This window comes from Lissotriton helveticus, chromosome 7 (assembly GCF_964261635.1).
Source record: "Lissotriton helveticus chromosome 7, aLisHel1.1, whole genome shotgun sequence".
Taxonomy (NCBI): domain Eukaryota; kingdom Metazoa; phylum Chordata; class Amphibia; order Caudata; family Salamandridae; genus Lissotriton; species Lissotriton helveticus.
The window spans coordinates 1,561,594,509-1,561,609,924 of NC_136068.1; positions in this window are offsets into that span (position 1 = coordinate 1,561,594,509).

Consider the following 15,416-nt stretch of genomic DNA (forward strand, 5'->3'; position numbering starts at 1 on the left):
CTGCATAGTTTAGAATGTAAGTTCTTCCGAAATTCAGGAAACCTAGAATTGATTGTAAGTTTTTCAGCGTTTTTTGAGCTTGGAGTACTGCACACTTCTCTAAGAAGTTGTCTGCTAGGCTTTTGCTTTCACTTGATAACTCATATCCTAAAATAGGACAGTGAGGTGGGCAATTCGTGACTTTTTAAAGTTTAATTTATACCCTTCAGATGCGAACCCAAGTATAATGGTGTTCACTCTTTTTAAGTGTGTCTCCAGGTCATTGTCTGTAAGATAGATGTCATTGACATAAGATAATGCCTCATCATCATACATTTGTAGTAATTCTGTTACCCTGGCTGAAAATAATCCTGGGCTATTCTTGAATCCCTGGGGGAGAAGACAAAATTGCCTTGGGCCCCCATACTTGAGAAAGCGGTCAAATACCTGCTTTCTGGTGCAATGTTTTGACAGGAGAAACCATTTGAAATATCTAATGTCGTTTTATATTTTTTGTGTACAATGTTATTCATTAGTGCTGCACTGTGTGAATTTTGTACTGCAAATGTTTTGCAACAAGAGTTTAAGTGTCTGTAGTCCAAAACTAGACGATATGAATCGTCCGGTTTGGAGACGGGAAACAAAGGGTTGTTCATTTGTGAGGTGCATGTTTCAATCACCCCCTGGTATTCAAGTTGATCTAAGATCTCCCTGACTTGTTTTTTAGGTTCTTGCTTAACAGGATACTGCCTCTGTGCAGTAGGTTGATTTTTTAACTGAATTTTATGGTGAGGAGAATCCTCATCCCATCCTACATGATTTTTGTATAATGCAGGGGCTTGGGCCACTGCCCATTTTCTAGCATATATGTATTTTTTATGAATTGGAATGTGATTTGAGAAGGCAGGCATAATCATTTCTTCGCCATGTGGGCACTCCCTGACACATTCTGGTGGCCAGTCTTTCTCTGCTAGCAGGATATCATAGCCTTTAGATAGATTCTCCCAAAAGAGACCTCTTATTTTTCTAGTTTTGTCCCCCTCTATACGTAATGTTATTTCATATAATTTATGGGGGTACACTAACTCTGGTGTCTGCAGTTTCCACTTGAATGTATTCATTCGTGTCCATTGTCACCAGAAGATTCATCAGGATCTTGCGAGCTATGGTCACTTCTGCTGCGCTGTCTAGCATTGTTTGGGCCCATTCTCCGTTCTTGAGTTGTGTCCTCAGAATCCTCGGCATGTTTTAGTTTAATACTAGCTACCTTCTTTTTGGGAAATTGCAATTTTTTATTTTGATGAGCAGGTTCCTTGTCTTTGAACTTCACGCGCTCTTCTTTATGTTCTGACCGTCCCCTTCTTTCCGATTTCTGTGAGGAAGTCTGAAAAGATCAGGAGGGACGTGTATCATTATCTTGATATCTGTCAGGTTTTCTTAAATTATCCCTATTTCTAAGGTTGTATCTTCTTTCAGAGGGCTCCCGTTGTGGAGACCTGTCCCCTCGTCTGGAGATTTATTTCTCCGTTGGGGAGACCTTCCTCTGGACTGAAACTGTTTTTCTCTGGGAGTAATTTGTTTATTACCCTCCCATTTCTTTTTTGTAGTATTGAGATTATTCTTAATAAAGCTCTTTTCAGGATTTTCAGTTAGTTGTGGTTTTAGTGGTTTCCCACCCAAACTATCTCTACCTAATTCTTCATAGGATTTTTCAATTATTCTGGCAAGTTCAAAAGGTTGTTCTGCTATATCTGTTTCTTTCAATTTTTGGTGGATCGCCACAGATGCTGCTTCTCCTTTTATGTTGGCTAATAGTATAGCCGAGACTTGCTTAAAGTCTTTCAGTAATTTCATTCCTAGATTTAAATCAGGTTCTGGACCGTATTTATTTTGAATCTGTCTTAATACGTCTGGTATAACCGCCATAGACGGAACACCATGTGTTTTTGTGTATATTGAAGCAAAGACTGTTCCCCAAGTGTCACAGTCCTCCACATGTGGTGCGATCCCCATTGGTAGACAGATTGTCAGAATTCTGTGTTTTTAATGAGGTGTAGTATCAGGAAATACTGCCTCTATTTGAGTAATTTTTTGAGCTAACCAGAACGGAATTTGTTCCCGTTTTGCGGGTAATTTGCCAATGACTGATTGTATAGTCTGTGGTGTAATTTTATTTGTGTTCCCCTGGTGGGGGGTGTGCTGTGGAATTCTTATTGCTGGTTGGACTTTTGAAGTCCGCATGACATATTGGACCAATTGTCTATGTATTTTAATTAGTTGTTTTAGCTGAACTAAAAGTTCTCCGCTTGACATTTTTTCAATGTCAGGATGTGGTGTATAGCTGGCTAGAACCGGCCATGTGGCTCCTGGTCTACCTAGTGGACCGAGCCTGGTAAAGTAATTTTGATGTTTTAGGGCGCCATTAAACCAGAGCTGATGCTCTTGGTACGTTAGTGGAATTTCAACGTCATCGAACGGGGCGTATTCCTCTGGAGATTCATCTATTTTGTAATAGTGAAACTCGCGTGTCACAGCATGTGCTGCTGGAAAGTGTATCCAGGAATAGAATACCTCTGTCTGCCGATATTCATGGGCCTCTACCACAAATATGACTGTACCACCTCTTGATGATACTCCATTTTCTATAAGTTTTATAGTTATGGTTTTCCTTATATTTGCCAGGATGATTATAGCATCCGGGTCATCTTGCTGGAGACTTGTGTCCTCCGCTAAAAGTTGAGTTGCCAAAGCATCTCTTTCGTCTTCACTTCCTGTCATTTTACTGACTGAAAGGTTTTTGCAGAGCAAGTTTCAAGGAGACAAAGATTAGGTGCACAATATTTTGGAACACTGTATCCTTCAACGTTGACTAAACCGAAAACTTATACATAGGATTCTCTTCCTACTAAGTTTTGGCGGATATTAACCTTTCACCCACTCCAGACGTCTATTGGAGTTTTTAAGGGAAAAAGGGGTCTGTGTGAAAAGCACAACTGAGTTACTCTATATCTAGCGTTAAATTATCGCCTTACCAAACATTGGGCGCCATGTAGTGTAGTTCCTATATTCCCAATAGGCTCTGCACATTGGAATAACTTAAACGATAGTTTAGACGTAGGGCTTAGGTCGACTAGGTCTCTATTGAATAGGTTAGACTTAATTGTGAATGCCAGCTAGCTCAGAGGTCACTAGAAACTTTCTCGAGTACACAAGAAGGGATTAGTTTCTGACAACCGCATAAACATGACAACTTTGCTCCCTCCAGAATAAGGAGCATACCTCCAGAGTCTCGGAAACAATAGATAACTATTTTACTCAGTCAATCGTGCATGCTTAGTTTCACCAGAAGCGCAGAGAAATAGAGAGATGGGCGTTTTCAATAAAAGAGGTTATTTATTGAACAGTCTTCTTTGTCATGCAAGAGAAGTGAGTTGCCACAATTGCAATACTTGTTATAAAGTAAAGTGCGTACAGTAAAAGGAGTATTATGAAATAATACTGTAAAAGCATGGTATGGTTTCTAAGCCATATATACAGAGATAAAATCATGACTAAACGTACTCAACTGGTGCTTCTAAGATACGCCTACCCCGGTGTACCTAACCTAAGCCTAGTACGTGGGAAGAGTAAGTGAGCTGCAGTTTGAGTTAAGATAGTTTCTGCCAAGAATCTGAATCAAGAATTCTCTAAGGGTCTAATCAGCTCCGTACCTTGTTTATAGAATGAAGGAGGTCTTGTATCTCTCTCTCAGGACTCGATCTCCCAGCAACCCGCAAGGGTGACAGGGAAATACTGGAGCTGGATTTCTCGGCAGGAGAAAAGACAGCGTCTCTCTCAGTGCGTCAATGGGAGGGTCGGCTAACCTTCGGCACTCGCTACAGCAGGGCGTCGGGCAAGTAGATAGCCGATTCGCTCCAAACCACCGTGTGTTTTGCTAGGGCAGATGCTGGTATATTTATACCTGGAAGGTGCCGAGTTTGACGTAAGGTTGGACATAAGACGTCACTAAGAACTCGCAGTTCTTTCAGGACTCCAGGAGTTCTAGGACAAATCAATACAGAAGCAGGGGGAATTCCCGGGCTGCTGGAGGCTTGGTTTGTTTAAGAATGCATTGTGCTTTCTAGGAGTCTATGGGAGTAGCCTTGCCGTATTTGGACTGCATTGGCTATGACTTAATATGGGTATGGTTCTTATGCCTTTATAAGGATATGATTTGATATATCCACATAAGGGCATAAATCGGGAATATTTAAATAGGGTCCTAGATACGTTTACAACAATATGTACACACTTACCTAACCGGTAAAGGTTTAAAAGAGCCCTAGCATCACAAATGGATGCTGCAGCCACAGACACGAGTCTGATCTCCTGCTGCTGGACGAAACTCCGGCAGGGGAGGCCTGGTCAATGAGTTTCCTGGCACAGGGAGGTGTAACCACCTCCCAGACAGGCTTCAAGTGTATTGGGGCTGGGTGGGTGCATTCATAGAATACTTTTCAGACAGTCCTGGGGGTACACTTGCTGTCCCTGTGCATACCCCAGTTCAAACCGGTTGCAGGGGCACTCAGCCCCTGCTCTGGCATGAAACTGGACAAAGGGAAAGGGGTGTAACCACCACTCTACCCAGACGCTCCCCAGAGTATGTCCAACTCCCTAACTTAGTATAAGTATGGGACCTCAGTCCTCAGGACTTCGGATTACACCTGGATGAAACACTGCAACATATATCCTGGAACTTCGACATTCTACACGACTAGAAGATGGAAGAATCTCCCTTGGGGTCAAGGAGTGACTCCCCTGTCAAACAGGCACCAAGAAGCATCTTGCCGGTCTGCATTTCTGAGGCTCCCGCCGGACCCCAAAGTATTTGCGACTCAGGACATGGACTTCCAGACTTCTCAGAGGCCGATACGAGATCCCAGCAAAGCTGATACCCGCAGCCCTCACTAGTGACGTGGGACCGGAACTCCTGGACACCGTGCACATTTGCAAGTGCATCGACTTCCCGAGTTTTACCGAAGTTGTGCATCAGGCTACTTGTAGCACGAGCACCATCTGCACCGAAGATTGTGGGCCTACACTCCACAAATGTTCCTTGAGCCCGCTTCTAGCATTTCTGATCAAGGCCCGTCGACTGGTGGGTCCCCACGAAGGTAACGCTTCTTTCCTTTGGGCTTCCCTGGTTGCTCCTGACATGCCCCGACACCCTACCAAGAAGTGAGTCCCTCAGACCTTGCTGGTCTGTACCGAAGCCAATCTTTGCTTTCTGCATGGGTTGCTGTTGCCAAGGCTTGTTGGGTCCAATATGGAAACCGACACCGCAGCACTCGACATCCTTTGTGGGACAGCTGGAATCTAGCTCCTGGTTGTCGTCGACACCTCTTGGTCATCGTGGCTGAAGAGTCAAGCTTCACCTTCTTCACCTGAAATCACCCGACATCGGTGGGCATCTGCTCATTGCCTTGCCGTGGGTGTTGACTCTAGAACCTCCTAGTTCTAAAGGGGTTTGCTCCAATTCCTCTTCTAAGCGTCCTTAATCTTTAAAATTCCAACCGCGACTTTCCCCATGGAAGTTAATGGTGATTCGTGACTGTGTTTAGACACTGCACGCGTCCCCCGTGGGTCCACTGTGTCACTACCTTGGGTGGTTCCTGGTGGCCCCAGCGGTTCTAAAGGCTCTAGGCCTTTTATCTATGTCAGTCGTGGTTCTTATACCACTTTCTTAATATATGGTTTAGTACGCCCATAGGGCTCAACGTATATTATGCTAATTTATGGTGTGCTAAATAAGTTTACTGAATGTACTTTTGCCTCCAGCCTCATAAAGAGACTAGAGGGATGTGTTTAGAATAAATGCATATATTTTATATATATACCTGGAGCGGTTCTCCTTTAATTTTGTAATTCTTGAGATTATAGACTGGTAAAACAAGCTGCTTTACATTCCTTCAAGACTTAGCCTGAAGGCTGCTCTCCACAGCTACCACTAGGATAGCTTTCTATATAGGTTGTCTTTAAACCTACCATTAATAAGGGTCATTTGGACTGGTGCAAGGTGCCCACTAGAACAGTGGACAGCATATGGCAGGCCAACTTCTCACAGCCTGTACCAGGATTTTCTTGTGACCTCGGCTGCTCCTCTGATGCTGCGGGTCTCTGAGCCTCTCCAGTGTAAGTCCTATTCTTTTCTGCCTGTATTTTCTAGGTTCCCACACTTAGGCATCAGCATTCTGCCTTAATTAAGGGCCGTGCGGGGCCTCCGGCTGTGCTAACACAGCCCCATCCACCTTGGCACCTCTGTCATCCATTTGCATAATCGCCCAGTAGCCTCTTAGCTTCAGTTCACTCTCCATTAAAGGCTGCCTGGGCTGGCGTCACTTTTTCAGTGGCTGGATCAGCCTAAGCAACCTTGCCTATGCTGCAGGCCTAGCGTTACGGGCGCTAAAACAGCCATGGCTTGGCTCCACAGTGACATCGTGCCAGGCCTCTTCACGACCGCATTCATATCGCGGCCGCTCTTGTCTTGCAGTCTTTCCATCCCCAGCTGCAAGGGTTCTTTCATTGCGAGGGCGGGGCCTAGTTTCTTAGCCCACAGGCTGCCCACAACACACTCCTCAGGCTGCCCTCTTGCCGGACAGCAGCATTTCCTCCCACCTCCCGGTAAGCTTTTTCAGTTTCAGTTCATGCAGGGACGGAGGGTGAGCACACAGTCTAGCACCAAGCCTCACTGTATTTGCGGGCCTTGTACCTCATGCCCATGCCGCCTCTGTCATTGTTCTTGCTCGGCAGGCGGGATGCTTTCCCTCCTTCTCTCACCCACTAGCAGCCCGCTTCCTCAGTTATTCATTTTGCTCAGGGCTGCCGGGGTTGGCGAACCAGGGACTGTCCCTTCTCACTGTGCCCCTCCGCCTTGCCATTAGGGCTCACCTTCTGCGCACGCGAATCGGGCCTGCCTTCACCACAAGGCACATTCTGTGGCGGCGGATGGTGTCTCGGCAGTCCGGCTCCCACGCGCTCTCACGTTGGGGCTTCCAAAGACCTTCACTATGGCCTCTCTCCTTTGTTGCACAGTTCCTTCTGTAGTCGGGTGCCTGCAAACCTTCTGGGACACATCAGGTGCGGGGTGGGCTCCTGATCATCTCCTTCACGCCCAGGGCTCTTCCAATGCTCCGCAGGCCATCAGGCGTAACCTGCGCCAGGTGTGCCCACAACACAGGCAACACTCTCCCCCTCAACCACCTCCAACAAGGCTGCTACACATGCGGGCAGGTTGCGCTCAATGCCAATGTAATGGTGCAGGGCCCTAGGCCCTTATGCACTCTTAATGATGACACAGACACAGATAGATAGTTACAAAGTACAACTGGCCCAGGGCAGGTGCACCCGTCCCATTTTATTGGTAGGGTCACATGCCCAGTGATGCCTGTGGTGGATGGGTGTGGGGTGGGGTGTAAGCCAGCCCTGAGGGATTGGCAGATACATCAGAACAACTAGAACAGTGTCCAGCAGGTCACTACAGTAGTGAGCAGTACAGGACAAATTGAGCCCTCAAGGCCCGTTATGGGGAACCAATGGCTTCCAACAGTGTAGTTACTCGGCGCTTGGTTAATAATAGCCCAGCCCACTTATCTATTACTATATCACGCCTCTCCATGTGCGCAGGCGCAGTCGTAACAGACGCCTTGGTGAAGGGTCTCTGGTCCTATTGTTGGCTCCAAAAATCTTGTCAGACGGAAGCAATAGTAGCCAACTCCATGCTAACTGTTAATTTGCCTTTTCCTCATGACATTTGGGAAGACATTAGAACTGAGATTTTTATATACATCGCAGTTTGGCATCAGTAAGGAAAGTTTTATGAAAAATGCCCCCGAGGAGGCAAGATCTGAACCTGCCCGGGCAGACCCCTATGAATTTCTAGTCCATCGCCTTTACCACTCAGCCACGATACTCCACAATTGGACACACTGTCTCCATTCTGTACGAGTTACTTCTTCCCAAGGTTGCCTTCCAATTTATATTTACAATTGTGGGACTCTACGGGACGCAAGGCAAAGCACATGCAATGTTGTTGCCCCATACCACTAGCAATGTCGAACCCAAGATCGCCCGATAACAATGTGGCTTCCCAGCCTCAGCAGATCAGTCATACACACAACAAAATGTTGTAATCATGTTTGCCATGGTGCAAATGTATTTAACATCCCGAAGGGAGGACAAAGCCGATACGGTGTCTTTGCTATTAAACACCGCATTAACCAAATTTGTACACACGTCGGTGTCGGAGGGATGGTCGGAAGCAGAAGCGAGGAGGCCGTATGTGTTAAATATTGGGGTTTTATTGAAAATAAATGCCACACTTTGGAAACACACGGATAGACGGCTAAACAGTTCTTGGGTTGAAAAGGGTTCAAAGGGAGAGATGGGTAGAATGAACTCAGGCTTCCCAGGACTGGAACAAACTAAGTGGAGGCTTTTCTTCCCTACAGGTTTCTGCAGCTTTGCTGGGGTTAAGAAACTTATAACTGGTTTCTTCAGCTCCGATGGGGTCCCTGAATAGACTCCAAAAGAAAGACAAAAGAAAGGTAGCGGTCAATATGGGGTTCTTTAAGTATGTGGATACCGTCACCAAAACCCCACGTGGAAAAAGAAAGAGGGATAGCTGTGACCGGCGATGTTAGGAAAAGCAAGCCGGGAAGTCAGGTAAGGGGAGTGCAGGAGGGGAGGCAAAAACAGGCTATAGGCTCGAGTGGTAGCAATACGGGGGTACAATAGGGGTGGCTGAGCTTTTAAACTTTATCTCTTAGTGTGCCCCTCCGCTCTGCCCAAACACCAGTGTCAGGCCCCTGCCCTCGGTTACAAATCCCCACCCCTTTACTCAGTCCCCTGGCCCGTTCACTTACCACCTGAGTTGTGGCAGCTCGTACGTCCTCCAGGACCCACCACTCTTCGCTCCACGTCTCAAAGGCTTCTTGTTCGGGTTCCCCTGCTCTGGCGTCGGCATTGCTCCTGGACTATGTCACCGTCTCTTGGTCGCCTGGTCCTGGATTCTCCTCCGCTGACGCACCTTCCACTGTGTTTCCTCCCTTTTTCTGCCAGTCTTGACCTTCTGTCGGCATTCCTGATTGGATCATGCAGCTTCCCGTCCCGCCTTCCGGATGGTCGACTATATCCGGGTTACTTCCGGCGTTCTGCGGGAGGAGGGGAGAGGCGTCCAGTAGCGGTGGCGTTCCGGGGATGTCCTTGTCTCTCGTATGGTAAGGGCTCCATAGAGTATGCTGCGGGGTTCACATCATTGGCAGGGTTGGCCCCGGGGACACCCTCACATCCGGTTTCCATAAAAAAATCTGGAAATATTGTCCAGGTACAATGTTTAGCAACACAGTATCACCTCGGGTCTAGAATATGCACAAAAAGCCTTATCTTGGCAAAAGTGCGATCATTGTTAGTACTCTCTCAAAAAATATATATAATGTGAGACCTAAAGAAGACCTTGGGGAATTATCCCTAGAGGACTAGAACCCTCACTCACCCAAGGGTGACATGCTTCATTATATGGGTTCCTTCTTACCAGTAGGAAAACCTAGTCCTACTGGAAGCTACAACTTCCTCACAGCGAATTACACTCATGTATTTAATAATTCCGCCTCGGGATGCAATATCTGCAAATTGCGAGTTAATTAACATATGCTTAAATCATAACCGTGAGTAGTATAGCATGATATTAGCTATCATATAGCTAATATTATGCTATACATGCATCCCGAGGCGTAATTGTTAAATACATGAGCGTAATTTGCTCGATTTCATAACATGCCGAATTACCCGCATGTAATGAATCCCGAGTTTCGCTACACAACCACAACGCGCATGGGCAGAGAAGTAGTATGTTCGTCGCGCATGCACGTTGGGCTCTATGTGACACTATGCCCGATTCCTGGAGCATGCGCACAATCAGGCAGCGCGATAGACACCCCGCGGCCCTTCTGAAAGGCGGAGTGTTTGTTTGTACAGACAATGCAAAATACGAACCTTCCTGACCGGTCGGTACCTCCCGAGGGCAGCCAGATAACGCCACGAGGTACCAACGGACAGGTAAGGGAGCCCCCTCAACCATTTCTTGACATCCTAGCCCATTTGATAACTTGCCTTTGTAATAAGCATGAGTACTTGATAGCATAGATCCTGCTTTAAATACTAGTTATCTAAAGACCTCCAGGGTTCTAGCACAACCTATTACATTTTTATGTGGTTCTCAGCTTTTTTACTTCTTGCTGAGTTTAAACTAGAGGCATTAGCACTAGGTGCCTTGGTTGATCTAATGATGGCATATCTCAGCTTTATACACCTAGATGAATACAGTTTTGAAGGCATTATATATATTTTTAGATGTCTGAGCATTACTAGAAAAAGATTTTTTTTTTGATACGGTACCTGAAGTAAGATAACATCCTAGCCCATAGAGAACAGAATCCCAACAGTTTTAAATCATTTCTCCATTGGGGTGGTCACTGTTTTTTGATTGATTGTTTAACATACTGGAGCAACTCTGGTTATGTCAACCTAATTAATGTGTTAGGTGTGACATAAAGTTTTATTTCCTACAGAGCGGGCCTCCTTCCCTAAGCTGCCTGCCAGGTCGAGGTGAGGCACTATATCCTACTATAGAGGGTGAGTCAATATCAACTGTTGATAAAGATACCTATTGACAATATATTGCTTAAAACTATGTCAACAGCAGAGCACGTTAATCGATTTTGTGTGTTCTTTGTTGTTCTTTCTCTCCCTTATTTTTAGATATTCCAAGTATTACCTGACATCACGTCGCAGGAATACTGGTGTTGTATCTTTTCCTTCTCCCTTTTTGGGTTTCGCCTGCCGAAGGCTGCGCTCTGCGCAGCTTTTCGGCGCAGGCGAAATCCTTTGCTTTCAATAAGTAACTCGGGAACGTCCCCCCTCTCCCATTGGCTAGCTCCATAAATGGAGGCTAGCCATTGGGAGAGGGCTCTGTCCGTCAATCTCGGACCAGATTCGGGGGCGTTCCCGTGATTTTTTTCCCTCTCCACCCCTCTGTGCTCGTCATCTTGGCGGAGGGCGTGTGTTATTTTTTTTTGTGGAGTCCGCCTGTTTTCTTCTTTTGGTAAGTTTTTTTTTGGAGTTGGCTGCAAGAATTGAGTTCCAATCAGGTAAGGAGCTTTTCGTTAATAAATGTGTATTTTTTTTTAACGTTTACCTATGTTGCCGTTTTAGCTCCTAATGTATATTTTCTGTTTCCTTTCTAGGTTCGGCAGTGTCGTGTGAGCTGTTATGTGCTTGGCTCGTGAGTTCCGTTAGCAATCAGGTAAGGAGTATTTTGTTGACAAATGTGCTTTAACTTTCTAAGTTTAATTGTCGGCTGTACTGTTATGTTTTTTTTTGTGGGGGGGTGACATTTCTTTGGATCGGTAACTTAAATTGCTTTTTTGACGAAAGTGCTTTTCATTGTAGGTTCTGGGTGGCGCAGCTTTTCCGGTAAGCTATTCCACGACGCAATCAGGTAAAGAGCTTTTCGTTAATAAATGTGTATTTCCTTTGAACGTTTACTTATGTTGCCCAAATGTGCTTTCACCTTTAATTGTCGGCTGTGCTGTTATGTTACTTTTTGTGGGGAGGGGTGACGTTTCTTATGATCGGTAACTTAAATTGCTTTTTTGACGAAAGTGCTTTTGATGGTACGTTCTGGGTGGCGCAGCTTTTCCGGTAAGTTTAAATTGCTTTTGTGACGAAAAATGTACTTTAACTTTTTTAAGTTTAATTGTTGGCTGTACTGTTATGTTATTTTTGTGGGGGGGGGGGTGACATTTCTTTGGATCGGTAATTTAAATTGCATTTTTGACGAAAGTGCTTTTGATGGAACGTTCTGGGTGGGGCAGCTTTTCCGGTAAGCTATTCCACGACGCAATCAGGTAAAGAGCTTTTCGTTAATAAATGTGTATTTTCTTTGAACGTTTACCTATGTTGCCGTTTTAGCTCCTAATGTATATTTTCTGTTTCTTTCTAGGTTCGGCAGTGTCGTGTGAGCTGTTATGTGTATTTTCTTTTAACGTTTACCTATGTTGCCGTTTTAGCTCCTAATGTATATTTTCTGTTTCTTTTTAGGTTCGGCAGTGTCGTGTGAGCTGTTATGTGCTTGCCTCGTGAGTTCCGTTAGCAATCAGGTAAGGAGGATTTTGTTGACAAATGTGCTTTAACTTTCTAAGTTTAATTGTCGGATGTACTGTTATGTTATTTTTGTGGGGGGGGTGACATTTCTTTGGATCGGTAACTTAAATTGCTTTTTTGACGAACGTGCTTTTCATTGTACGTTCTGGGTGGCGCAGCTTTTCCGGTAAGCCATTCCACGACGCAATCAGGTAAAGAGCTTTTAGTTAATAAATGTGTATTTCCTTTGAACGTTTACTTATGTTGCCCAAATGTGCTTTCACCTTTAATTGTCGGCTGTGCTGTTATGTTACTTTTTGTGGGGAGGGGTGACATTTCTTATGATCGGTAACTTAAATTGCTTTTTTGACGAAAGTGCTTCTCATGGTACGTTCTGGGTTGGGCGCGCTTCTCTGGTAAGTTTAAATTGCTTTTTTGACGAAAAATGTACTTTAACTTTTTTAAGTTTAATTGTCGGCTGTACTGTTATGTTATTTTTGTGGGGGGGTGACATTTCTTTGGATCGGTAATTTAAATTGCATTTTTGACGAAAGTGCTTTTGATGGAACGTTCTGGGTGGGGCAGCTTTTCCGGTAAGCTATTCCACGACGCAATCAGGTAAAGAGCTTTTCGTTAATAAATGTGTATTTTCTTTGAACGTTTACCTATGTTGCCGTTTTAGCTCCTAATGTATATTTTCTGTTTCATTTTAGGTTCGGCAGTGTCGTGTGAGCTGTTATGTGTATTTTCTTTGAACGTTTACCTATGGCGGTTTTAGCTTCTAATGTATATTTTCTGTTTCCTTTCTAGGTTCGGCAGTGTCGTGTGAGTTGTTATGTGCTTGGCTCGTGAGTTCCGTTAGCAATCAAGTAAGGAGCATTTTGTTGACAAATGTGCTTTAACTTTCTAAGTTTAATTGTCGGATGTACTGTTATGTTATTTTTGTGGGGGGGGTGACATTTCTTTGGATCGGTAACTTAAATTGCTCTTTTGACAAAAGTGGTTTTCATGGTACGTTCTGGGTGGGGCAGCTTTTCGTGTAAGCTATTGCACGACGCAATCAGGTAAGGAGCTTTTCGTTTATAAATGTGTATTTATTTTGAAATTTGACCTATGTTGCCGTTTTAGCTCCTAATGTATTTTTTCGTTTTCCTTTGTAGGTTTCTTCTTTTTCGCTTGTAATCTTTTGTCTGTTTCATTTGTATGTTTGCCCGTGTTAGGCGCTTTGGCAGAGGTGCAAGGCCCGGAGCAGGTAAGCCATTTTGTTTTTGGGTTGGACGCTTTAGCCGTGGTGCCAGTAATTGCATTTGTATGTTTATCTATTTCTAGGTTTGCCCGTTTCATGTGAGCTACTGTTTTCAGGATCGTGTCTCATGGTAACTATGGATGCTGTGTAATGTCGGGTAAACCATTTTGGTAGATTTCATACTTTAGTGTACTTTTATGTTTACTTTATACAGATTGCGCATGTTGTGTACTTTCTGTGTTTCAAAAAATGTTACATTCTGTAAACTCGTGTTTCTGTTGTAAATTTCTACAATTCCACTCAGCAGCACGTTCTTTTTTTCCCTTTTTTTGCAGACCATAAGTGACATGGCTCCAACTTGTCGGACACCATGCTTTGTTATTCAAGATAGGCTGATGTCGCACATCGCTGCAAACGATTCTAACAAGCCACAACATCCACAGTCCTTTCATTATTACAGGCAGTCTCCTATCTGCAATTTACATACGGCGAGACAGCAACATCCTCAGCAACATCACACCTACACGCTGTTCTTTAGTACAAAGAGTTGACCGCTTTTGTTATTTAAATAAGTAACTGTTAGTTTTTCTTTTTACAGTATTTAAAGGAGTAAGGCAACCGTCGGAATCATTTCTTGGAGCGAGCCCAGCAGGTATACTTCGAGCCAGCGGACTAAAGCTTTTCGGGGAAAACAGTAAGTAATTTAGTCTACCTTTAAAAAAAAAACGCCTCTTGCAATAGCGTGTTTGGATTATTTTCGGCTTTTGTTTTATCCTTCTCTTTGACTATGTTTAATTTCAATATTATTGAGTTAATATGTTTCTTAGCGTAGTCTTCCCTAAGAATTATTTGATATGTTGTTTCTTAGCGTAGACTTCACTAAGAATTATTTCGTTTTAGCAATGCTACTTACGTGCACAAAGTTCTAGGCATTTATGTCCGCGTTTGTTTTACCGTCTCTTTGCACATTTTGCTTTTACAGACCATTGTGTTAATATATTGTTTTGTACCGCAGACTTCACTGAGAATTATTTTTAGCAATGCTACTTACGTGCACAAAGTTCTAGGCATTTATGTCCGCTTTTGTTTTACCGTCTATTTGCACATTTTGCTTTTACAGACCATTGTGTTAATATATTGTTTTGTAGCGCAGACTTCACTGAATTATTTTTAGCAGTGCTACTTACGTGCACAAAGTTCTAGGCATTTATGTCCACTTTTGCTTTTCCTTCGCTTTGCTTAGGTTTAATTTACAGATGATTGGGTTAAGATGTTGTTTCTTATCGTATACTTCACTTAGAAGTATTTTATATTTAGCAGCGCTACTAACGTGCACAAACTTATATGCATTTATGTCGCATTTGTTTTACTTTGCCAATAACTCAAAGTTGTCCAAAGGCGAAACAATTGCATTGTAAATGCTTGTTTAACACTTTATTGTCAGATTGGCAGCAGCAACAATAATATTCTATTTTGGTTCTGAAGAAAGCCACTGATACAGGTTCCTGATCATAAGGCTGAAACATGTCGACCTATTTTGAGGAGTAGTTATAAATTCACACTACTCTCTGCACTGCTTTTTAATCCTGCCAGTGAGAGCTCGTCAATAAAACTAGTTTTGTGCATCAACCTAGGCAGTTTTAACATTCACTTATACTCCACATTTTCCTAAACACGTATTTCCTTTTGCGCTGCACCCTCACTACACCATAAGCTCCACATATGGGATTTTAGCATCCTGACTCCATAATTGCACATACATGAAAACATCTCTGAGCTCCTTCCTCACAGTGAGGAAGTTGTAGCTCCCAGTAGGACTAGGTTTTCCTACTGGTAAGGAGGAACCCATATGATGAAGCATGTCACCCTTGGGTGAGTGAGGGTTCTAGTCCTTAAGGGATAATTCCCCCAGGTCTTCTTGAGGTCTCACATTATATATATTTTTTTAGAGAGTTCTAACATCGATCACACACTTGTTCCAAGATAAGCCTTTTTGTGCATATTCTAGACCCGA